General features: G+C 41.6%; 1 protein-coding gene across 3 annotated transcripts in view; it reads left to right on the top strand.

Moving 5' to 3' along the window:
- Window positions 1-27,028, top strand: part of LOC126248433 (beta-1,4-glucuronyltransferase 1) — a 323,883-nt gene that overhangs the window by 168,292 nt on the left and 128,563 nt on the right. For all 3 annotated transcript variants that reach the window (XM_049949407.1, XM_049949406.1, XM_049949405.1), the window contains exon 2: window positions 18,932-18,988. The gene's annotated coding sequence lies outside the window, so the exon portion shown is untranslated. The remainder of the gene's footprint in view (window positions 1-18,931; window positions 18,989-27,028) is intronic.

Raw genomic sequence — 27,028 nt, 5'->3', positions numbered from 1 at the left:
TATTTCTGTATTTGAATACGCATGCCTATACCAGTTTCTTCGGCGCTTCCGTGTATGTTGCCTCATGGGCCGGAAATGGGAGGGCGGGCCTGTCACCGTTCATTCCGTTCTTGGCACCTAAATACACCATGGGCGACTAAACATCAATCTCTGAACATAAGATAAAAACTACATTTCAACTTTTACACGCTCACCTTACTTTTATTTTTGACTGTGCAATTTTAATAAGCTATTTAACCATACATGCGCTAATACAAAACACGTGGGACTTCGTACTCTGTACATTATAATTTCATTATTGTTAAGCAGAAATAGGAAAAAGACTCGTACCTAGATCGTGCGACGTCAAGAGGATTCCGGTACTAGTAACGACATAGTCCCTGCATGTTTACTATCATCATCTTGTCTCTGTTACTGCTACATCGATAAAGGTTTCTATGCGAACGGAACTTAATTCTAACCTTTAAACTTTCCTTCAACTATTCGTAACAGTGGGAGTTACAGTTTGTAAACCGCCTGCGGCGTTCATCATTAGGTATGGTTTTATTGGTTTGGCAAACTAACGGCACGAGTGTATTAGTAGTAATGTGACCTGACGAATATGCTGGGCACAGCCACGTTCTGAACCAGAAAACTAAATAACCACTAATTTCTTTTTGTAAAAGCAGGGTAGAGATTATCGTACAGGATAATTAACTCATTAATTACACAACGGGGATGTTCGTACTTGTGTCGCATTCTGCCACTGACGTTGCCCACATTCAGTGAAAACTTAGCGTCACAGTAATTATCGTAGTTGTACTCGCACTAACCAGGAATGACGTGTAAACACAAAATTCTGCCAGGAGCTCTCTTGATGCAAAATTAAGAGAACGTTTTCATTGAGTTGTGAAATGAAACGAAATTGGAGTGGTATAACTGAGTGTTTCATACCGTGTCCTAACAAGCTCCTGGCCAGTCTTTCTCTGAGAAGCAGCCAACTGTGATTTTGACACCGGTTACTACCTCATGATTTCATGTAGAAATTGGCTGGAATCTCCGTGTATAAGTTCTGAACTTCGTTGCACAGTTTTCTCGTCTCCTCTCTCCTCTTTTCTGCACGCCATCATGAAAGCAATGTGTCCAGTGCAAAAGCAGTATTGCCACAGATTAAGTTGTTAACGACTTTTAATAGATACGAGCCGTTAAAATGATTCCCTTTATTCAAATGGCTCTAATCACAATGGGACTTAACATCTGAGGTCATCAGTCCCCTAGACTTAAAACTACTTAAACCTAATTAACCCTAATTAACCTAAAGAGCCGGCCACTGTGGCCGAGTGGTTCTAGGCGCTTAAGTCCGGAACCGCGCGACTGCTACGGTCGCAGGTTCGAATCCTGCCTCGGGCATGGATGTGTGTGATGTCCTTAGGTTATTTAGGTTTAAGTAGTTCTAAGTTCTAGGGGACTGATGACCTCAGATGTTAAGTCCCATAGTGCTCAGAGCCATTTGAACCATCTAACCTAAAGACATCACACACATCCATGCCCGGGATAGGATTCGAACCTGCGACCATAGAAGGACCTAGAACCGCTAGGCCACAGCGGTCGGCCGTTCCCTTTATTCAGCACAAAACGTCTCTGTGTGTAAAAGTTGAGCCGGAGCAGCCGAACTGTAAAAGTGGGTTGTGTACATAAATCCGTATAGAGCACACAATACTGGATAACGTAGTGTAGGACGGAGTAACGCTGTATACAGCATACCGCACTTACATCGTAACTATGCTTACATTCGTCAAAGATTACTTGTTGAATAAGGACGAGGCGTTAATGCTGCACACAGAGCTTTGGTTAATACCAAAGCAGTAAGACGCCAAAATGTCATTTTTCAGCACAATTCACGATCATACTAAGTCATCACTTCAGTTAGAATGCACAGTTTAGAGTACAATAAACCATGGTGAAACCATATCGCAATGCGTTCGGTTTTATTTAAGAAATATTTGTTCATATTTTCAAGACAATAGTCGCAATAAGGATTTCAACTGAAAATTTCTTGCCAGTCTTGTACTTGGACTTGACTTAACACTACGCATACCACACGCTCCTGCTTATTGCTTTGTAATCGTGGTGCTATTCTATTCTCCTTTCTCTTCTTAAAGGACTCAAAAGTACTTGCTGTAAGAAATTGGAATTCTCGTTTCGATTTTGTATTTGCTTGCAATTCGAACTTAAATTCTTGTTTCCCGTTACCAGGAATTGTCAGTGATCAAGCAAAAAATTCTCAGTTCTTTAAACTGAGAATGTAGACCAGCTTCGCACACCCCTTCACCGGCAACTGTAGTCGTATTGGAGGCAATAATGGTAAAGTGACTGAGAACTATGGAATACGGCAGCCTCAAATGTGTCCTTACTGCTTTGAAATACAACAATCCCTTCACAATGTGCCGCAATATGTTAAAAGTTTCAAAAGCACCTACAAAGAGCAATTCAGAACACTGGCATGTTTATTTCTGCCACGATTTTGTCGCTAACCAACTTATGTGCACACACTGCCGTGAAATATCCAACCCCTATTTCAAACCTGGCGAAGGGTTCTAGATCATCTTCCTTGACTAGATTGCCGGTGCCTACCACCTCTTCCACAAAGGATAAGGAGCTTTAAGGCGACATCGAATTGTTGAGGGCATTTCTAAACGAGTGTGTGCAGAAGTTCATCCGTTGTTGCGAAATACCACAATGGTGCAGGAATTCGTTAAAGTCTCTTAATACTGTTGTTTTAGTGCGGATAAAATAAGGAAGTATTTCATTATGTTAGCTTCCTCATTGTTATTCTGTTAAACTCTTCCCAACTTCATATCACAGGATTGGAGATGTACGTGTCGAGAGAGAAGGTGCTGGCTTTACATTTTTGTTCCACACTCAAACAACTGAATGTTACTTGAACGATGTGACTGAGTTTCCTTGCCTTGTGTTCTGATCGCTAAAAACCCTACTGCTTTCGTCTGTGAGCTTATCTGGTCACCAGCATCCGTAAATCCCTGGAGCATGTACCTTATCATCCTAGTGAAACAGGGTCTTCGAAGTTTCGTTAATGCCAAGTTCAGTCCATAAAGGCGAAGAAAAGATGTTTTAAGTTCATCATTTTAAGCAGTGTATTTTAGACCACAGTTAGTGGCTTCGTGTATAGTGTAGTTACCTTGTCTTAGACTGATACGGAGGGGAGCAGGTACAACAACGAGAACAAAATCAACATTATCTGTAACTTTATTCGACGGATAGTTTAATTTTTTAAAGACTGTCAGCTTATCTCAAATATCAAACTTAGTATTCACCTCACTCAAGGAACTTACATAAATTGAAAAGGTACTGTTCCAACTGGAGCACTCGTATTGTTTGCTGTGCTATGTTGAACTAAGCTCGGAAAACAAAAAAACTGTCATGTGCAATTAGAGATGAGGAAACGAAAGTGGCCTCTGTGAATTGATATTGCAACTATCACAGCGGTAATTACACTCCATTAAAATCTGTAGCAATCTTCTCAAAAACAGCCGCGTTGACGTTTCTTGCGTATTGAAAGAGACTATCTTAATACGCGTTCATTTCTGAGTGCGGGTATATTTTTTGTAGATTCGAAGACATTAATGCTTCATTAATATATACTTCTGTACTACTATTTAAGACATAACGTTGTCAAAAATCTCGATAAATTGTTCACAGATTTACTTGACGTTATTATTGTACTCTAATAATTATCAGATGAACATAGGATAAACATTTTTAAACAATATAGAGATTTTATGTTCAAACAGACTGAGAGAAAGAAAATGGTCTGCCGTGAAAACGTGCTGTTTGGTTTCCTTCTTCGCAGTCTGTTTTCACAAACTTAAAGCTTGTTGACTTACGATTACAGTACTACTACGCAATTTGAATCGCCCAAAGCTTTGAAATCCTATCCGTTTGCGAAATACTGTCAATAAAGCTACTATCGTCACACACCCAGCAGCAAGTAGTCTCGTTGCCCGTATACCAGTCACTCCAACCTTTCACCCATTCATTTTAAGACTTCAGTTCCAATCAAGGATTTGTTGGCAGTAACAATTAAAAAGCTCAAGATCAGTGAGAAGGGGAGGAAGAAGAGATTCACAGAGGGAGAGGAACAGATTACGACGTATATCCGCTTTCCATACATATTTAGCAATGGGCGAAGCATTGGCGGGTTCACTAGTAATTGATGAAAGACAGATATTAACGCGGTTACCAGTATCTGTCTATTAGCGATTTGCAAGCGTGCTGCTATGTTGTATGCCATTTGTGAAATTCGAGAGAACTCGTTGAAAGCAGTGTTTCCCTTCGTCAGCTTTCTGGGAAGGTGTGGCGATACTGCAGGCAGATGGCTGCCAATGGTAGGAAAGCTAGTGCGCTCTCGCGCTCTCCTCTCTTTCGTAAGCGAGTAATCAAGTGATGTTTTTCAAACGACCTGCGTTTCTTCCATGAAGTATTCGCTTTTAAATTCCACAAGTTACGGATTTTGCTAATGACATCTTTCTTCTGTCAGAAACATCAGTTTACAACTAATGACTCCCAGGTGGGATAGAATGGCAAGTTCTACAAGGGTAAAAGTAAATAGGGATAAAATGCACTGTGCATAAAAAGTGGAAATGTGTTTACTCAAACTACAGTCAAACTGAAAGTACTATAGTGTGTCGACCGATTTACGTTTCTTGGCATTCTCATTTGTAATAACGGGGATGAAGATGCAGATATCACCAGCAGAACTGGGCAAGTTTCTGCAGCCTTACAACAAACGTTAGACACATGGCAATTAGACACTCAAAGTATGTCCATAAAGCTTTGGTGGTACACCTCTATCATCTTTCCGATGGCCATATATAGGCATGTGAAACCTGGAAAATATCAAAGATAAGCACACTAGCTCATTGTTTCTCGGCAACAATGTTTGAGGCGAATTTTGAAGAGGAGTTATCGCGATCATATCACAAATGATGTGCTGAGAAGTGGTTTACGTAGCCTGCATAAAATACTTTAAATAAGACAAGCTTGTGTGGCATGTTTTCCACATGAAAGAAGGAAGAAACACTGAATTAGCAGTGTAGTGGAAACAAACGGATGGATACAGAAGCAGACCTCCTGACACCTGGAAAGGAACTTTCACAAAGGACCTTAAATACATGAACTGGGAGGAAGCGGAACACCTGTTAGCTGATAATTAGCTGGAAGAAACTGGTTCCCGATGTGCTAACTAGCATCGGAGAAAGTATGTCTAAATATAGAAAAACAATTAAGACTGTTTAGTGCAAACAAGACTCCAGGCTTCGATGGAATTCCATAGATTTTACATTGAACACACTACGGTATTACCCGCTTTCCTACCACATTTCTGTCGAGGATTTACTGCCCAGAGGACAGTGCCGCGTTACAGGAAAAACGCAGGTCAATCCTGTTTACAAAAGGCGTAAAAGTCAGATGCACAGAAGTATGGACAGGTATCCTGTTAAAGGATCCTAGGCAATAATATTAGGTCAAAAATGGCGTTCCTGGAACAGACAACGTTCTGTCAGAGAATGAGCCTGGATTCAGTAGCAAACACTCATGTGGAACAAAGCTTGCTCCATGCATACACAGCTTCTATATAGTAGACGCAGGTCAAAGAACAAATTTTAATTTCCTAGGTTCCGAAAGCGGCACACGCAGAGCACCATATAGTTGAAAAGCAACAGAGATACAATACACGAAAGTGTGAGGTTGGCTCGAGGATCATTTGATAAACGGAACCTAGTGCGTTTCAGTGGACGGCGAATGATCCACAGAAACGAAACAAACATGTAATCTGCCATGAGAAAGCGTCATAAAACCTCCAATGTTCTCAGTATAAACGACTTACCAGGCAGGATCAACAGAACTGTAAGATAGTTCATTGACGATATTAGTACCTACAGGCAAGTATCGTTGTTTAATGAATGTAAACAAATGGAGAAAGACTTAGACAATTTTCATTTAGTCCAATTAGTTGAAGCTGTCGTTAAATGTGGATGCATTTTATATTATGCCTGTAACAAAGACAAACCGATAGAATCTGACTAAAAAATGCGTGGGGAACATATCACATCTTAAAAGTGTTTAGGGATAATCCTGAGAAGTGATATGAAATGGGATGATAACCGAAAGTGTTAGGGAAGGCGAATGGAAGGGTTATGATGAAAATAAAATACGATGCATCTTCGAAGACATGCCATAGGACGCTAGTGTGACCAATCGCAGAGCATGGAGGTCTTCCAGACGCTTACCATTAAATTTGTTAACTTACTTGAATCACTTAATGAAGCAACAATCTTCAGGCTACAGTGGCGATACAAAGCATTGTACTAATATTAATATGCACTTCCGTTCATCTAGGCATGTGCTGTGGTCATCCTAATATTAAGGAATATTTACATAGTCTTTCTCTGAGTCTCAGATGAGGAATTTTAAATAATCACTCGCTTTTGAACAAACTAATTTTGGGTGTTAAACCGCGTTATTATGCAACACTAAAAGTCACTAAACTGCCAACATTTCCACAGACTTGCTGTGGTCTCCCTTCACTGGAGAGAACTGCAGCAAGTCGGTCGGAACGTCGGCAGTTTAGTTGCTCTAGCATTTTATAATGACGCTGCCCGTGAAAGCTAACGGACTTGAATAACGTATATTGTTCATATGAGTTGCTGCCTTGCTGTGGTGTGTTCAGTTGCCTCCATTGCTACGGTTTCTTGAATGTTACTAACCAGTGTTCGTAAACTATACAGGGACCGTCAAATACATCACAATCAACTAGATTGTGCAGTAGAAGCAATATGGCGGTTAAAACAAGCCTTCTTTCGATCAACTAATGGCTTTTCGATCCTGATGTTTGCAGACTTTTCATTGTCCTCTCCTCATCTTATTTGTCGCAACTTTGATGTTAGTTGATCAAAAATACTACAATAAGGTACACAATTTCACGTCAACATGACAATATAAAAATTACTTTAAAGTTTTACTAAGATACTGCTATTGGAATCCAGATTCATACATATTCTTAATTGTTACGCATTTTCTGTTTTAACAATATTAAGTTGAAGTTGAACTGAGAGTTTCGAAATCGGTAATTTCGTTTAACAGTCAATGCGGCTTTAAATTGTTAAATGCTACAGCATTGTTCAGTTGTTTGCTACAGGCGTGACGAAAATCCGAACTAATTCAGAGACCTGCTGTGAGGACGGAAAAAGGTCGGTTCATGCCATTAGAAATTGTAATAGAAATACTCAGATAATTTAAATGGAAATCTCTGTAAGAATGACAATGTGGTTCTCGGGAAACACTGTTGGTGCATTTAGAGTACTTAGCGACCATTATGATCGATAGCTCCATCGTATATCTCGCTTAGAGATAAGGCGAGAGATATACTGGCACGTAAAGAAATATATGTGCAGCCAACATTAAGTTACCCATTTTACTGCTTGTTGAGATCAGTAGATATGCATTTATTATTTTAAGAAATAGAGTAACCAGCCAGTTTTTCGTGTTTTTTATGACAATAAAAATTGCTGGCTTTCACTCATCTTCAGCTGAGGTAAAAATCTTCAGTTATTTCACAGTTAAAAACATAAGACTGAAATTTGGATGGTGCAGCCGCCTTCCTGTTTTGCTTATTGTTCCAATTTTCGCCTTTATAATCGTAGACAATAAATGTCGACAACTTGGCGGGTGCATCGGTGTTTTTGTGCAACATTCAAGTGAAAGTGTTGGTACCACGATTATAAAAGAGAAAAATTCAACAAGAAGCAGAACAGAACAGCACCTTAAACACCCAGATTTCAGTCGATGTTCTTAACGACGTGCTAACTAAAAATGAAATTTGTGAGAAAGCGTACTGCGAAGTAATGCTCCAGTTTTTTGTTCTCAACATCGGTTGAGGTATTCCATGTCGTACAGGTTACTCGGTTGAGTTTCCAGCTTTGCTGATGACAGATTCAACAAACTGCCGCTAGAGGGCTCCGAATTTCAGCGTGTAACGTGGCTGTATGTAACGTAAGGATGGAGCTACGTGAGAAACGGCGTGCGCTAATAGCTCCTCACCGCAGAAAACTTGCCTCCAATAGAAATTTATAGAAGAATGAAAGATGTGTTCGGTGATAAACGATTTCGATACAGTGTACGAAGTTGGGTTGTTCATGCCCGCAGTGGTCGTAAGCTCAACTTGGCCACATCCGATTTTCCTCAGTTTCTGAAACAGAAAGAACTTATTCCAGGACTTCACTTCGATATTTACGAAGTGGTGCATGCAGAAATCAGGATGTATCTCCTTAAAGTAAGTTAAACATACTACAGTAGCGGTATAACAAATTGGTCTTTCGTTGGCAGTAATGTGTTACCAGAGTGACTATGTTGAGAAATAAATATGTAGATCTAAGAACAAAGATGTCGAATACTAATGAAATTCGGCATAAGTAAAATACATAAAAAGGCTACTTTTTAAAATTTTGAACAATTTTGCCTTTGCTCATTACGTGAATGGGACAGAAAGGAAAAACAATGTTGATCCGGAGTACCGTCTGTGAGAGTCCTGGTAGTGTTTCATTGGCCAGAAAGTGAAAGGGGCAGCAATATTTTGGCAGCGGGAAGGAGTATTTAAAACAAACGTTGAAGACATTCTCACTAAGTTTTCAGATACTAGCATTTAGAATTTCTCACTGTCAAACAAGTGCAAATTGGCATCATGGGTGTGTAAGTCATTGTTGACATAGGCCAATAGTTCCCAACCAGAGGGTTATTTACCCAGAGGCGTAAACTGAAACTTTCTGAGAATTTAAATTCGATTGTGGTTCGGTCACAAAACAAATTATTTCGTAATACTATAGTACTGATTACGTCAGTAATCAATGGTTACTCTTTTATATATTACCATTAACGTGTGGCTAGGTGTCGTCGAGATTACAGCATACAAAACGGATGTATGATCATAATCTTCCTAACAGCAGTCCGCCCACTGCACACATACTTCGTGAACGCATCTAAGTCTCACACTTCACATACATCTACATCGATACTCCACAATCGATCCTACGGCGCGTGGTGGAGGGTACCCCCTTACGTCTACTAGTCGTTTCTTTTCGTCTTCTACTCGGAAACAGAACGAGAGAAAAAAGATCGTCTACATGCCTTCGTACGCGCCCGAATTTCTCGTATCTTACATCCGTGGTCTTCAGGCGCAGTGTATGTTGGAGGCAAGATATTCGTTCTGCGGTCAGCTTCAAATGCTGGTTCTCTAAATTTTCTCAGTAGCTTTCCTTGAAAAGAATGTCGCCTTCCCTCCAGGGATTTACATTCGAGTTCCCGAAACGTCTTCGTGACAGCCCATCACGGGTTTGTCTTCCTATTCCTGCGCATTAACTTCAATTTCTCTACATTTAAGGCAAGCTGTCATTCATCACATCAATTAGGAATTTTGTCTGTCGCCTTGTATCCTCCAACAGTCGCTCAACGACTACAACACACCGTACACCACAGCATCATCAGCAAACAATTGCAGATTGCTACCCATCCTGTCAGCCAAATCATTTTTGTATGTAGAGAATAACCGCGATCTTACCACCTGGTGCACTCCTGACAGTAACCTTGTCTATGATGATTTTGCCGTCGGGGACAACATACTGGGTTTTGTTACTTAGGAAGTCTTGGAGCCACTCACATATATTAATCTATTCCATATGCTCATACCTTCAACAGCCTGCAATGGGGTACCACGTCAAACTCTTTCCTGAAATCAACAAAAGGTACTATAAATCAACCGTTACACTGAGAAAATGTATCCTTAATATATAAACTAAAATTCAAATTACATCATAAAAAAGAGATGGACCATGAAGCATAGCATGAATGAGATTGATTTGCCTGGTATTTTAATCTTACCACTTCATGTAGTAGTCAGCCCAATATTAACTCAAATTTCTCATGAAAATGTCTTAAGAGTTGGTGGTGCTTCTGTCGATAGACGAGAAATTGCTTAGTTACTTACTTTTCAAAAATAACAAATTACAGGCGGCGCAGCATAATAGTAACCATGCAATGGACGCTACACTGCCATGGGGCCTACACACTACATTACTACTGCTACCATTATTATTATTATTTCTTTACTTTCTCAGACGTTAAGTTATTATTATTATTTCTTTACTTTCTCAGACCTTAAGTCTGGTTAAGAATGGAAAGTGACGCGGACCTTGATCAAGCGTCACTTCCTATTAACTGTACGGTATGTGTTATATTGCATTTAGGAACTTTCGGGTAATTGAACATGTATCAATAATTACTGATTTCTGTAGTTGTATATATACGTTTGGATGTAGCTCTATTGCATTGATGTACTGGTGGATATTGTGTGGTATGACTCCTGTAGTTGATAGTATAATTGGTGTGATGTCAACTTTATCCTGATGCCACATGTCTTTGACTTCCTCAGCCAGTTGGATGTATTTTTCAATTTTTTCTCCTGTTTTCTTTGGTATATTTGTTGTATTGGGTATGGATATTTCGATTAGTTGTGTTAATTTCTTCTTTTTATTGGTGAGTATGATGTCAGGTTTGTTATGTGGCGTTGTTTTATCTGTTATAATGGTTCTGTTCCAGTATAATTTGTATTCATCATTCTCCAGTACATTTTGTGGTGCATACTTGTATGTAGGAACTTGTTGTTTTAAAAGTTTATGTTGTAAGGCAAGCTGTTGATGTATTATTTTTGCGACATTGTCATGTCTTCTGGGGTATTCTGTATTTGCTAGTATTGTACATCCGCTTGTGATGTGATCTACTGTTTCTATTTGTTGTTTACAAAGTCTGCATTTATCTGTTGTGGTATTGGGATCTTTAATAATATGCTTGCTGTAATACCTGGTGTTTATTGTTTGATCCTGTATTGCAATCATGAATCCTTCTGTCTCACTGTATATATTGCCTTTTCTTAGCCATGTGTTGGATGCGTCTTGATCGATGTGTGGCTGTGTTAGATGATACGGGTGCTTGCCATGAAGTGTTTTCTTTTTCCAATTTACTTTCTTCGTATCTGTTGATGTTATGTGGTCTAACGGGTTGTAGAGGTGGTTATGAAATTGTAGTGGTGTAGCCGATGTATTTATATGAGTGATTGCTTTGTGTATTTTGCTAGTTTCTGCTCGTTCTATAAAGAATTTTCTTAAATTGTCTACCTGTCCATAATGTAGGTTTTTTATATCGATAAATCCCCTTCCTCCTTCCTTTCTGCTTAATGTGAATCTTTCTGTTGCTGAATGTATGTGATGTATTCTATATTTATGGCATTGTGATCGTGTAAGTGTATTGAGTGCTTCTAGGTCTGTGTTACTCCATTTCACTACTCCAAATGAGTAGGTCAATATTGGTATGGCATAAGTATTTATAGCTTTGGTCTTGTTTCTTGCTGTCAATTCTGTTTTCAGTATTTTTGTTAGTCTTTGTCTATATTTTTCTTTTAGTTCTTCTTTAATATTTGTATTATCTATTCCTATTTTTTGTCTGTATCCTAGATATTTATAGGCATCCGTTTTTTCCATCGCTTCTATGCAGTCGCTGTGGTTATCCAATATGTAATCTTCTTGTTTAGTGTGTTTTCCCTTGACTATGCTATTTTTCTTACATTTGTCTGTTCCAAACGCCATACTTATATCATTGCTGAATACTTCTGTTATCTTTAGTAATTGGTTGAGTTGTTGATTTGTTGCTGCCAGTAGTTTTAGATCATCCATGTATAGCAAATGTGTGATTTTGTGTGGGTATGTTCCAGTAATATTGTATCCATAATTTGTATTATTTAGCATGTTGGATAGTGGGTTCAGAGCAAGGCAGAACCAGAAAGGACTTAATGAGTCTCCTTGGTATATTCCACGCTTAATCTGTATTGGCTGTGATGTGATATTATCTGAATTTGTTTGGATATTAAGTGTGGTTTTCCAGTTTTTCATTACTATGTTTAGGAACTGTATCAATTTAGGATCTACTTTGTATATTTCCAATATTTGTAGTAACCATGAGTGGGGTACACTATCAAAAGCTTTTTGGTAATCAATGTACGCGTAGTGTAGAGACCTTTGTTTAGTTTTAGCTTGATATGTCACCTCTGCATCTATTATCAGTTGCTCTTTACATCCTCGCGCTCCTTTGCAGCAGCCTTTTTGTTCTTCATTTATAATTTTGTTCTGTGTTGTATGTGTCATTAATTTCTGTGTAATGACTGAAGTTAATATTTTGTAGATTGTTGGTAGGCATGTTATGGGGCGATATTTAGCTGGGTTTGCTGTGTCTGCTTGATCTTTAGGTTTCAGATAAGTTATTCCATGTGTAAGTGTATCAGGGAATATGTATGGGTCTGCAATGTAACTGTTAAATAATTTAGTTAGATGTGAATGTGTTGAGGTGAACTTCTTTAGCCAGAAATTTTCTATTTTATCATTTCCAGGGGCTTTCCAATTGTGCGTAGAATTAATTGCTCGGGTGACTTCATGTTGCAAAATTATCACTTCAGGCATTTGTGGTATCATCTTGTATGTATCTGTTTCTGCTTGTATCCACCGTGCATGCATGTTATGTTGTACCGGGTTTGACCATATGCTGCTCCAGAAGTGTTCCATGTCTCTTATGTTTGGTGGATTGTCTATTTTTATGTGTGTGTTATCTATTGTTTGGTAAAATTTCTTTTGGTTTGTGTTGAATGTTTGGTTTTGTTTCCTTCTATTTTCACTTTTTTTGTATCTTCTAAGTCGTTTCGCCAAAGCTTGTAATTTTTGCTTCTTTTCATCTAATTGCTCTATTGCTTCTTGTTGTGAGATTTTACCTAACCTTTTTCGTTTTTTGTCTGATATTTCATTTCTTATAAATTGTGTTAACTGTCCGATGTCTTTTCTCAGTTTTTCTATTCTGATCTGTAGCCTGTGTTGCCATGCTAGTTTTGTGGGTTTCTTCTGTGTGTTGGTTGGTTCTGATATCTGCCTAGTGTGTATATTTAGTGTAGCGAGTGCTCCTACATAAACCAGTAGTTGTAACTCTTCCATAGTTGTGTATTCATTTATTTTGTTGTGTATGATTGTGTTGATAGTTTTTATTGTTGTTTCGACTTGTGGGCTATTTGGTGGTCTATGCAAGAATGGTCTAATGTCTGTATTTGTGTCTTTGTATTCTATATATGTCAACTGAAATTTTTCTTCTATATCTAACATGTGTGTCACTTCGTGTTCTATTTGTGCTTGTGCTGGTGGCTGTCTTAAAATTTCATTTTCCTCTGATTGTTTAATTGATGCGTGTTGTTCTTTGTTTGTTTGCTCTGGGATGTTTGAGTCCATTACTGTATTTTCTTCTTCTTCTAATTGCACATTATTTTGTTCCAGTATTTGTTGTACTTGTTGTTTGATGTTTTCTAATTCTGACTGGGGTATCCTGTTATTTTTTATTATTACACGAATCTGATCAGCTAGACGTTGTTCTGTTAAAAATTTTAATTCTGGGTATCTGGTAATAAATGTTGTGTATACTTGTGATCTGTATCCAGTTGTGTTGGTTCCTAGGTTTGTTGCTTGGTAATAACAGAACATGAGGTGTCGATTAACTTCATCTGACCATCTCATCCTCTGTCTTTGTTTTCCTTCTAGGGTGGTTGCAGGAAGCATATCCTGCAAAACACCTCTATTTGGATTTAAATCATTTTCCAGTTGGCTAGCAGTGTCATTACCATTGTGGGCGGGCATAGGGTTCAAGCGCCGTCCCCGACCATGACGGCGCTTGTCCGAGGCATCTTTAGTTCTGTCCTGAACCAAGTTTTATTATTATTATTATTATCATTATTATTATTATTATTATTATTATTATTACTAGCGAACCCATTAATACTTCGTAGCTGCTAAATACGTGTAAAAATTGAATATACGTCCTAATCTCCTTCGTCCACCCCATTTGTCCATATTCTTCTCCCCGTCCTCACCCCCCCCCCTCCATATATATAATCTCACACATACTCTCACACTCTCAAACACACGTACGTTTAAGCTTTTTTTGTTATTGCCAACGAAACCTTGATAGAGAATCGAAGTCGAGCAAAATGAATCGGTGAGTCTGTTGGCATCATTGGTATACAGGATGAGAGACCTTGCCTGCTGCTGCACCTATGAGGATAGTAGCTTTACCGACAATAGTTCTTACAGTTGTAATTAGCAAATAGATAGGACTTGAAACTTCCGGACGATTCGGATTCGATAGTAGTATTCTAATCATAAGCCGACAAGCCATAAAGATTATTTTCCCGTTTCCTGTTAAAACCGACTCTGAAGAAGAAAACAAATCAGCACAGTTTGTCCAGTAGTCTGTCATGCTATCGCAGTTAAAACACTGCGAGAAAGAAACGGAAGCCGCACATTTTCATGTCACATTGTTTTCTTTCTTGTGGTAGGTTTTAACGGAAAAGCGGCAGATCGTTGTCCGAAAAAAATATAAAGCCCATATTCGTGTGAACGCTTATTATCGAATTTTGTAAAAATTCGAAAGTTCTTGGCCGATTAAGTTCAGGAATTTTTGGTAACAACGTGAAACAACTTGGCTTTACATAGTGGTATAGGGATGGCAGTATTCATAATCGAAGCATTGGCAGCCTGAAGTCTTCAAATTTCTGCCAGTTCAGTAGAAGTGACTCCAGTAATCACGAGATTTACAAACTAAGCATAACTTGGTTAATTTTAAATGGCGATGGAGATAGTGGGCGAGGAAATTGGTGCTAGGGAGAGAAGAGGTGCAAAAGAAGCAGGTTTGCTAATAAGCGTGTCTCCTCAATATGGTAGTTCATTTTCTTTTCTGAGTAGTATTTCAAGGTGATATTCACAACGCACTGAGATGGGCTTCATTCTGTAAGAACTGTTCTAACAAATAAGTAGTTCCGGTTGTCTCACTGATAAGACAGCTCGCTGTTTAACAAACCGTCTAAGGAAATGAAATCAGTTACCTTAAGTATTCACAAAAACAGGAATTCAAAAAAGTTGTTTTTTGTTCTGTAGTTCCGTGCTAATGTTGGTGGGGAAAACTGGGATACTAGCTAATTTTTCATTGCAATTAATGGTCCCCAACCTTCCCGAGACCATTACCCCTGAGTACAGGGTACTGGACGAGAAATCTTCCCATAACGTCAGTAGAGAAACGCTATGGAATACCATGGCTGAACGAGGTTACTCATCTGACCTCATAAATACAGTTAAGAGTCCATACACACACGGAAATTGTTACAGGTATGGGAAATATAACAAAAAAGCCAATGAACACGAAAAACGAGTAAAAGGAAAAAAGTTGCAGCAGATAGTGAAAAATGACAACCTAAAACTGCCCTGAAATGCAATCGCTTTCGTTTTGTCTACCGACAGACAGCCAGTAAGATCTAAAACTGTCTCGAATAACAAAAACTTGGCGCAAATGAAACATTTTAAATATCTATGATGCAATATCGCTTTGAAATATAACCATGACCTGGCCTTAAAAGTAAATAAATTTACTTCCATATGTGTAACTAGCCTAAAACGTTTGCAGAATAGAGCCAGGAAAGAAACCCAGCTGAAGTTTCATAAAACGGTAGCAATACCAAGCCTTACTTACGGAAGTGAAGCATGGGCGAAAACAAGCTCAAGAAATTGGAGGAGGAGGAGGAGGAGATTAGTGTTTAACGTCCCGTCGACAACGAGGTCATTAGAGACGGAGCGCATGCTCGGGTGAGGGAAGGATGGGGAAGGAAATCGGCCGTGCCCTTTCAAAGGAACCATCCCGGCATTTGCCTGAAGCGATTTAGGGAAATCACGGAAAACCTAAATCAGGATGGCCGGAGACGGGATTGAACCGTCGTCCTCCCGAATGCGAGTCCAGTGTGCTAACCACTGCGCCACCTCGCTCGGTAAGAAATTAGATTCCTAAGCATAGTGGAAGGCCGTACAGGGCAAGATCGAAAAGATACGAGGAAAGATACAGGAATATATAACCAAACGAGAAAATAAAGGAAAATCGGAGAAAATGGAAGGAAAATGTAGAACATACGGCTGGAGAAAGGTTCCCGGTAAATGCCCTAAATTGTAAACGCACTGGAAGAAGAAATGCAGGAAGAGGATGCAAGAGATGGATACTGTAGTAAGCAATTTGCCTAATACAAGAAGAAGAAGAAGAAGAAGAAGAAGAAGAGAGGAGGAGGACTCGTGTAACATCTTCCACTCCGTAACTTTCGGTACATTGACCGAACGCAGTTGGAAGTCCATTGTGTTACGCAGGGAGCTGCGGCTGGAGGGAAAGGGCGGAGTGTGGGGGACCTCGGCAGGGCGGGACCAGCAGCGGCCGCAGCAGGCGTGGGGAAACGTGGGGCACGTCCGGCGCGCCGCCTCTGACTCAGTGCGCGGGGAAACCCGCTGCTGCGTCAATACGTACGCCCGTGCCTGGCACAACATTGTTAGCGGCTCCGCTAGCCGCGTCAAAGCGCTCAGTTTGCACGGTCGACCGCCGTTGATTACGACTGCCCTGTCCACTGGACGGTTCATTATCTTAGGGGTGTGCACTTACAACTTAATCACGTACCGTTGGGAAACAGTTACTCCCGGTATGCTCTGTACACTGGCGCTGGGAACACTAAAGTTCTTAGTGATCACCTCTACGCCATAAATTCTGGTCAACTAGCAGAGATATTGGCCTTGCGGGACCCTCTTACAGTGTTTATCCTTGGTTCGCCTCAGCCTTCGTAGGCTTCCACGAACAGTGTCAATTTGAATACAACCTTTCGGGTGTCAGGACACACACAATTATGAAACACTGAAAAAACTAGCACCCAACGTCTCAACCGTCATCGCAGCTACTCTCTCAAAATCGACTGAGCTGTTCAATCGCTCTGTAGAACATCGCCGCAAAAGAGGTAGAAATGTCTGTTGTGTAATACACACACCAAAAAGTTTCGCATCCCCTCGGTTCCGGAACCTGTACAGAAAATAGGAACAATGATCAAGATAAACATCATTTCCACCCATTTTATTGCTCATGAGAACCACACATTGCATGTTGTAGCACCATACAGTGAAACGCCTGTATCCGACGTGGCATACTATCCACAAGTGCATCAAGGCACTGTTGGTCCAGATTGTCCCACTCCTCAACTGCGATTGGGCGTAGATCCCTCAGAGTGCTTGGTGGATCACGTCGTCCATAAACAGCCCTTTTCAAGCTATTCCAGGCATGTTCGATAGGGTTCATGTCGGGAGAACTTGCTGGCCACTCTAGTCGAGCGATGTTATCCTGAAGGAAGTCATTCACAAGATGTGCACGATGGGAGCGCGAATTGTCGTCCATGAAGACGAATGCCTCTTCAATATACTGCCGATATGGTTGCACTATCTGTCGGAGGATGGCGTTCACGTATTGTACAGCCGTTACTGCGCCTTCCATGACCACCAGCGGCGTACGTCGGCCCCGACATAACGCCACCCCAAAACAGCAGGGACCTCCACCTTGTTGCACTCGCTGGACAGTGTGTCTAACTCGTTCAGCCTGACGGGGTTGCCTCTAAACAAGTCTCCGATGATTGCCTGGTTGAAGGCATATGCGACACCCATCGGTGAAGAGAACGTGATGCCAATCCTGAGCGACCCATTCAGCATGTTGGTCCATCTGTACCGCGCTGCATGGTGTCGTCGTTGCCAACATGGACCTAGCTATGGACGTCGGGAATGAAGTTGCGCATCATGCAGCCTATTGCGCACAGTTTGAGTCGTAATACGAAGCCTGTGGCTCCACGAAAAGCATTATTCAACATGGTGGCGTTGCTGTCAGGTTCCTCCGGGCCATAATCCGTATGTAGCGGTCATTCACTACAGTAGTAGCCCTTGGGCGGCCTGAGCGAGGCATGTCATCGACAGTTCTTGTCTCCATGTATCTCCTCCATGTCCGAACATCGCTTCGGTTCAGTCTGAGACGCCTGGACACTTCCCTTGTTGAGAGCCCTTCCTGGCACAAAGTAAAAATGCGGACCCGATCGAACCCCGGTATCCACCGTCTAGGCATTGTTGAAATACAGACAACACGAGTCGTCGTACCTCCTTTCTGGTAGAATGACTGGAACTGTTCGGCTGTCGGACCCCCTGCGTTCAATCGGCGCTGTTCATGCATGGTTGTCTAAATCTTTGGGCGGGCTTAGTGACATCTTTGAACAGTCAAAGGGACTGTGTCTGTGATAAAATATCCACAGTCAATGTCTATCTTCCCGAGTTCTGGGAACTGGGGTGATACAAAACTTTTTTTGTGTGTATAGTTCCGGCGATTCATCGTGAGGCGGCCTAAAACCTAAAATAATTTTATACACGATAGACAAGCATGTTTGATCTTAACAAAGCACGTCACGTCGGTCTGTTATCAATGGTTGAGCAGACAGTTGAGAGAAACCTTCAGACGTGAACAACGGGCTTCGTCAGTTTAGCTATTGAATATTAACTATCTCGAAATATCTAAACAGTCCAAGGTATTATTTCAATCTCAGCTGCTGTTAATTTCTTACCACTGGAACGTGTTGGAGAGTCGGGTTTCTGGTTGCTGAGAAATTAATGTAACAGGAAGCGTTAAAGCATCTGTAGATTAGCATAACAATCGGAAACCAGTTTCGCATTAAAATACAGCTTTCAAAAAATATTTGTGACTGTTTAAGTTCTTTACCAACAAACGAAAAAAAGTTTCGATGCAGTTACACAAATGTGTGTCACTGTATACAAGTTACGGCAATAGGGCTCGGGTAGATGTCGCCTCTTACATTCTACACCGAAATGTGTTGGAGTACATTTATAGTACGTAATACTTGATATATTTTTCTTTTTAGTTCAGCATCTCTAATATGGCTGTTCCGTTTTCTTTGCAGTTGTTGGACGTGACCCAGTCTGACACGTAGGCTGCCACTGGACTTAACACCGTAATGGTAAGTACCACCACTTTTTATTTAACCAAGTCAATTACACTGCCTATCGAAAAATGGGAAGCAACCACAATACATGGTCCGATGTCAATGTAACTTCGTACAAATACACTCCGTCAGCGGGTGCGTAAATGGGGAGTGGTTTAATTCTGACACGTAGAACAGCCACCAGAGTGCACTAATATTGTTAACAGACCTGATGGGTATAGAAAATGGTGTGAAAAACGTTGGCTTTAGAGTGATTACTCCGAAAGACATGCAGATGCCACGTACTCAAGCAAGACAGTTACCAGCACTTGACAGTTACAAAGGGGCCTCGTGGTGAATCTTCATTTGGCAGCTGGTAGAATCCAGCCATAGCCATGTACATGGGACATTTTGATGTGACGGCGCCCCAATGATCGCATGCAGTCCAGCACGAAAGCAGACGTACTTCCCTCCAAGGTTCCGGCTGGCCACCTTAGACTACCACAAGGTAAGCCCGTTGTATTGTGTACCAAGCACATAGTAACCCCTTCACACATGGGCCCGCCATGCAAGCAGTAATACTGGATTCCCAGCAACGTGGTCATCCGCATCACTGGTCAGAAATTAGTAGCAGTCGGACTAGGGAATTTCTGTACCAAGCGTAGGTTGCCGTTAACACACCACCACATACTGCTACGTTTGGAGTGGTGCCGTGACAGGGAAGCATGAACTATTCATGAATGGCGTCCATTTTGTTCAGCGACGAATCGTGATTCTGTGCTACCCCTAATGACCATCATCGGATAGGTACAACTGGGGTACCAGTTCAAACGTAAATTGTGTCCCAGTGACAACATCCAGGATATCAAGGACCAGTTAAAACACTTGTGTATCAGCTTGTCCCAAGAAAGGATAAAACTGCTTCGACAACCCTCCCAACCGGCATCAGTGCACACATCCAGGTCAGACGGGCGAATACTGTACTGCGAATTGGGCTTATGCAGCCTCTTTCTTAATAAACTTACCTCGATTTTGTAATCACTCAAATAACATGCAACATGTCAGCCCGTGAAATTTTCCTCCTCTTCTGAGTGCTTCATATTTTTTGTAAACCAGTGTGTTCTAGTCCAAAGAAGTTAGAGCACAGCACAATTAGATTAAAATACAGTTGATTTTTTTAGGTGGTATTTAGGGAAATTTTGGAATTCTGTATTATAGTTCACGTTGACTTTCTTAGCGTCGCTCCCACATTTTGTGAAGTATACGTGAAGATACTACGTCAAGATACTCACAGATCTTTCGTCAAGATACTTCGTCAAACGATACAGTATGCACCGATAATAACTGGGTTCCTTCCTTCCTTCGTTGATAAGCACCATAATCTTTGAACAGTTTTCTAGAGTTCCGAAATTTATTGGCAAAGAGCGGCCGCGCTTGGGTGAGGTCCCTCACCACAGAGCGCGCGCGCGCGCGCGCGCGCGCACACACACATATAAACACGATTACGAACTACAAATGTAACATATTTCACTTCGCTCTGAACATCATTTTTAGCCGGTTCATCACCGGCGATTTCCACACCAATATAAAATGGATTGACACCCTGAAACAGTTTATTTTTACACTTACACATATTTTCCAAGTCTGGCCATCCCTTTACTTTATTTATGTCTGCACTTGTTTCTGGTTTACAATATGTAACGAATTTAAATCTATTACGCCTGGAATATTTCCTCCATGGAACGCCAGATGAACGTTCCGGCTTAAGACTAAATGGTCCCAATTTATTGCTGCAAGCTATACGAATCTTTTCCAAAACCCCTTGGTCTTCAAAGATTTTTTTATTAGCTCTATCATCTAGTGTTAGTCGCTCAACCCTTACATTAATTCTATAAACATACGTCACGATCTTGTTAATAATTACAGCATCATATTTATTAGAGAAAAACTTAAATTCATCTGCTATGTCATAGTGTCTTAATGTTGTAAAGTTCTGTGCATTCTCATCATATTTTTCGGTTGCACCCATCTTCCCGTATTCAAACCGTACTCCATCTGATTGTGTGTACTCTGTCCTCCACTTGCACATACGGCCAAAATACGGTCTAGTAAGAGTGTTCCGTCGGCGTATCAATCGCCTCGGACGCGCACGGCGAACTCTCATCCTCATCCTCATCTTCATCCGACGAAATGGATACCACCTCTTCCTCGGCCTCACAGTCCGACGAGTCCGACGCCATCTCGTCCTTAACATTACGACAATGTATAATATGACAATCGGCATGTACAACATGAAGTCTCGATATCAAAGCCTCATCACCAACATTAAAGTCATTTGAAACAAATATGACAAGTCCTCTATGCTTTATGGTCATGCCGGGTTTATTTTTAACATTAACCGTAACGGGCCGACCTTCTACAATTCGCTTCAATATAGAAGCAAAAGGCCGCCATCTCAACCAATCAAATTCTTCGAACAATATAACATGATGTATACGAGAATTATAACCGCCAAATCCGAATTCGGAACAGAACGGCATGAAAATACCGCACACAAAAGCGCGCACACAAAAGCATAAAACGCACAAAAAGTCCGCGCATCCGTCTTATCTGTCGTATTGAAACTTTGCTTCTCCCCATCCTCCAGATCACCGCTGCAGTTTAATTACTATAGCCCGACACTTCGATAATTGGTGGGTTGCTCAATTGAAGCATTAAATTACCGTACTATCTCCCACCTACCTTTGAAGTCTTCCGCGCATTCTGACTTCGTATTATCTTATTTGCCATTAATTACACTTTCTTGCCATGAAGTACGCTGTCTCCGTTTTTCCGCTGTGTATTTCATTCGGAAAACCGCATTTCGCGCTGTTCTGATTCAAACAATCTTTATCGCGAGTATCTCGTGCGCGTTCGAATGGTTAATAAAAGAGAGTAATTCTTAGATCTTAAACTGAAAGCTTACGTAGTAGACACACAGTCCGCTTAAAAGTTCTTTTTATGGCCTTTACGTACGTCTGTTTTCATGCATGTGAAACGGATACAACTGAAACGCTCCTGGCTGTGTGATATGCCGCACGCCTGTAGATATTCCCCAACATTATTATAATAATAATAATAATAATAATAATAATAATAATAATAATAATAAAGACTCTTACGTGTGTAGAACCCACTATCTGTAGCTTAAGCAGCAGCTTCCTGACTCGATTCTGTGAGTGGACAAATTTCCACTCAGTTGTTATCTGGTTACCAGACAATTCTTAAGACGGTAATTATCCTGGCCAAGTTAGAGCCTGCTGTTAAAAGTCCAAAACCCACGTTTTACGCTGTACGTTGGTATTCTCTGAATCTTAAAGTAGCTTAGGCTAGTATTTAAAGATTACCTGTCCTGCACGTTTCATGCGGTTCAGTCACAAGCTGTGATATTCGTATAGGTGACAGTAACTGTAATGGAGATGGGAGCCAGATAAACAGTATGTTGGAGACCTTGGTGTGGTCTCTCATGACGGGAGCAGCGGTGTCGCGTCGCTGTGGCCGGATGTCATCTGATGCGGCGCGCGCAGACAATGCAAATGTCATCGTGTCAACTGGAGCAAGCCGGCGTAACTGTCTGCCTAAAGTGCCTGCCGCAGGTAGTGGTTTTGCGCTATGCACATGTGTTGCAAACCTAACAATAATTATATGACTGCTGGCAAGACTAAAAGGGCCAGGCTTTTCCCCGGTTACCCTAGGATTTTGTTCTGGCGTAGGATGATACTGGATTATCGTAAACTGTACCATCATTAACAGTTACGGTATGTGAACGGCGTTTCAGATTCTGTGTTTAACTGTATTCTCCCCTGAAATAGACTGCTGTCAGTCTGCTCGGAGATACGAAAGTGCGTACAATCTCACAGTACAATGCCTATTAAAGCACAGGAACGTTCAAATTATCTTTCCGTTTTATGAGAGTTTTTACTTCTTCTGGATACATAACATGGTATCTTCAGCTATGCATGCTCAGTTTGGTTTAAAACAATTTGAGAATCCAGTAGAAGGTAAGTATGTTGATGTTGAGGAGCACCTGGTAGTAGATAATTGATTTGCCATGGATTTTGAGACCCCTTCTCATAAGTGCGTATGATGATAGAGCTTCGTGCACGCAAGTCAAGAGTCTCAATTATTTTCACTTTCACATAAGCTTATGCGAATGACCGCCCCTCCATGAAAACTGTTACTTAAACGTAGTAAAGATTGAGCCTTCGGCCATTTTCACGTCCCACTGCTGGACTGCATGACTTGTACCGTTACACTTAAACAGTAAATCAACCATAAATAGGCGCGGTCTTACAGTAGTGAACCACAGTGCCACAGGGGTAAGGGACAATAAATATTGTACTTAACGGAATGGGATTGAAATCGCCATTTGGCCACAGTGATTCAAGTTTCTGTTATATTTACTAAATCCCAAGGATAAGTGGAATCGAATTTGCTATGTAAACATCTATTTGTCTTGAAGTTTCCTCTGGTTCAAAAACGGTTCAAATGGCTCTGAGCACTACGGGACTAAACTTCTGAGGTCATCAGTCCCCTAGGACTTCGGACTACTTAAACCTAACTAACCTAAGGACATAACACAGCCATGCCCGAGGCAGGATTCGAACCTGCAACCGTAGTGGTCGCGCGGTTCCAGACTGTAGCGCCTAGAACCGCTCGGCCACCCCGGCCGGCGAAGTTTCCTCTGGCACTCCCTCTTCGCAGTGATGTATTTATTGCAAACTGGTTACGGTTACAGTAAATCATATTCATTTTCTGTTTTTTCTAGAAAATGTGTGCGCGGTTTCTCGCTGTACTTCATCGCGACACATGCTACTCAACCATGATATTATTACACTTGGCCTCCCGTGGTAGTTACCTGAAATTGGTGGTGACACAAAAACCACATCAATTTTTTCGACTGCGTATACATTGTGGAAGTTCGAATAACTTCTGGCTGTTCACACAGCAGCACATTCTGATCGGCTTCAAGCTCATAGTTAAACACACGAGCCGACCGATGCGCTTTAACTTCCGGAGCAATAATATTGTGGTCGACTAATGAGTTAGACTATTCATCGGCCTCTGAGTAGTTCTCTTATTTTTATACATGTGCTGCATGCGATTCTTACTTGGGAATCGATCCCACTTATTGTCTGTGTTTATTGCGTGAAGATACATATGGTTAGAGGAAAGGTATTAAACGTGTCAACTGGCAGAAGAATCTGAAGAAAAATTGTTAGTAAGACGTGAGCGTTGTTTCAACGTCTTCGCTGCAGTGTGTGTGTGTGTGTGTGTGTGTGTGTGTGTGTGTGTGTGTTATTTACTGTACCAAATCCGAAGCCTGTAGTAAGTAGCTGTTAAAGCCAGTGGCAGGCACTGTTGCTGCGTTGCTGTGAAGAGTACTTAGGCCCATTAAGCCATTACTATGAGAAAGTGCGATGCGTCGGTAGCCCCGGAGTCACCATGGAACACGGGAACAGCGTGGCCGGTCGCACTGGGAACTGGCACTTAGCTCAATAGCTGTGGGGCTCTTTTTTAACTGACGGGTTAGTCATCACTTTCAGGAGTCGCCAGTCACGCTGCTTTGAAATGCAGCCGTTCGTGCAAAAACCCAGAAACTGTGAAGGCTGCCGGGAGAGACTGGGTAAACTGCGGACAACAGTGTATTCAGTGCTCTACATCTGAGGGACGTGGTATTTCCTTCGGTTGTGCTCTGTTCTTTTAAGCAATCAACTGAGATTATGGCAAGAGTAAAATTAGTTTTAACATTCTTGATTTTGGCGAAATTGAAAGCGAGCTACTATTCATGAAGTACCCAAATGTTTTACTTTGTCTCTGGAGCTATCGAAATTCATCCATTCTCTTCAGTTGTCCGTTCAGTTGTTGAAAACCAGTTTCCTTAAAAAAAAATTCAGATCGCTGAACGACACTCGCCGAAATAAAAATAACATCCGCGACATTTTTTGTATGTGTAGGAGTATTGTTACACATCCATAAAAAACTTACAGTAAATAACACATTCCTGTGCGTCACGACGGAATGGTAGTGCTTCAGTTCACTATGTTCATGGCTGGTGGCATGTTCAGGTCGTCAGTTCGAAGGCTAGTTTGATGTCGCTATGCACGTTTCGCTATCATGCGGGAGTCTCTTAATCTTCCAATAAATACTGCAACCCATATCCAGTTAGCAGGCGAGATAGTACAGGGGAAACGCATTGGGCTCATATTCGGGAGGACAATGGTTCAAGTTACCGAGTTGTCATACAGATTTGTTTCTTGTGATTTCTCTAAATCACTTCAGACGAGTGCCAGAGAAGCCCATCTGAAAGAGCACGGCAAATTTCCTTCCCTGATCTGAGCTTGTGTTCACTCTCTGATGTCACCGACGGGACGTTAAACGCTAATCATCCTTCCTGCATTCACTTGAACCTGCGTACTCGTTTTCATTCTACAATTTTTTGCACTTCACAATGCCTTCTGTTAGTGAACTAGCTATTTCCTGACGCATAAGGAAATATTCCATCAGCTGATGCTGCTTCTACTCAGATTACGCCATGAATTTCTCTCCCCAGTCCGATTCAGCATCTCATCTCCATCCTATGTATCCATTCAATCTTAAGCGGCCTTCTGTAGCACCACAAGATGTACAGAGGGTAAATGCGGGCTGCAGTGTCCTCACAAGGCAATGCAAGATGCAGAACGGCTCCCCGTACCGTGGATCAGGCATCCAGCAATGCTTGCGGTTAACGCCTCGTATTTGTGATAAAGAGCTCTCCGGCGGTCGGAAACCGTCTATAACGGCGAGGCCCCAAGCTTCTACAATTATATTTAAACTTAGGTAACAAGTTGGTCGCACGACATGTGTGGCGTCCTTGGCTTACTAGTATTCGTCCACGAGGCCTGTCCCGTGAGGAGAGCACTGTCATTAGAGGAACCCATGTCAACATGTACCGTTAAAAAGGTACACATGGCGTTGTAGAATCTCTCCGAAGCCTACGCAGTATGCTCAAGCGACCCTATTCAGAAACATGAAAACTATTATGGTGGCGCTCCAGACGAGAACAATGGCGCAGCCGTGACAGTCCCTTTCCACAAACTAGAAAACAGAGGAACCTTCCAAAGCCAACGATTCTCCGTCGGTTGGTTGGTTGGTTGGTTGGTTGGTTGGTTGGTTGGTTGGTTGGTTTGGGGAAGGAGACCAGACAGCGAGGTCATCGGTCTCATCAGATTAGGGAAGGAAGTCGGCCGTGCCCTTTGAATGGAACCATCCCGGCATTTGCCTGGAGCGATTTAGGGAAATCACGGAAAACCTAAATCAGGATGGCCGGACGCGGGATTGAACCGTCGTCTTCCCGAATGCGAGTCCAGTGTCTAACCACTGCGCCACCTCGCTCGGTATTCTCCGTCTGTCGGAAGGTTTAACCCAGAGGCAGCCACCAGGTCTTCATCCATTACCTATCCTGTGCTGATTGGACATCTTCAGACACTACGTTGGGCTTAAGCACGTGGTCGTCCTTGCCCATGCTACGGCTGAAGATCGCTCCCCTCTCTCATTCCCGACGTCTCCTCCATAGTCGGGCAGACAGACGAAGGCCCTTATTTTTGGTAGTTTCCCTCGCAGTCACTGAGCCTGTCTATAATTTCCGAATTGTCGACACAGTGCCCTGTAGATGTGTTCGCTCTATCTTGCCTCCTAACCACTCGAATGAATTTGCTGAACACATACTACATGCAGTCAAAACTTCTATATCCTCCTCCTGTGTCCGCTCAGACTAAAATAAGCACGCTAACTGCATTCATACATGAAGGCCGTAATTTACATTAGGTGTTTCCTTTGTACTTCCGCAGTTCAGCCTTCACAGTGTTGTAATGATAAATGATGGATCTCGCTGACACCGTAGTCATGGGAATCAGAGTAATTTGATTAAAATGCTACTTTCGAATAAATAGATAACCAAATCTGGACATGGAATGAGCACCTGAAGTCTTTAAATTGAAAATTTGGTTGTCACTGTCGTCAAATACTGTGGAGCCCTGTGCAACGTGTACTGCAAAT

The sequence above is a fragment of the Schistocerca nitens genome, chromosome 3 (genome assembly GCF_023898315.1).
Source record: "Schistocerca nitens isolate TAMUIC-IGC-003100 chromosome 3, iqSchNite1.1, whole genome shotgun sequence".
NCBI classification, from domain to species: domain Eukaryota; kingdom Metazoa; phylum Arthropoda; class Insecta; order Orthoptera; family Acrididae; genus Schistocerca; species Schistocerca nitens.
The sequence above is the reverse complement of the archived record's forward strand: the minus strand, read 5'-3'. Positions and strand labels throughout refer to the sequence as shown.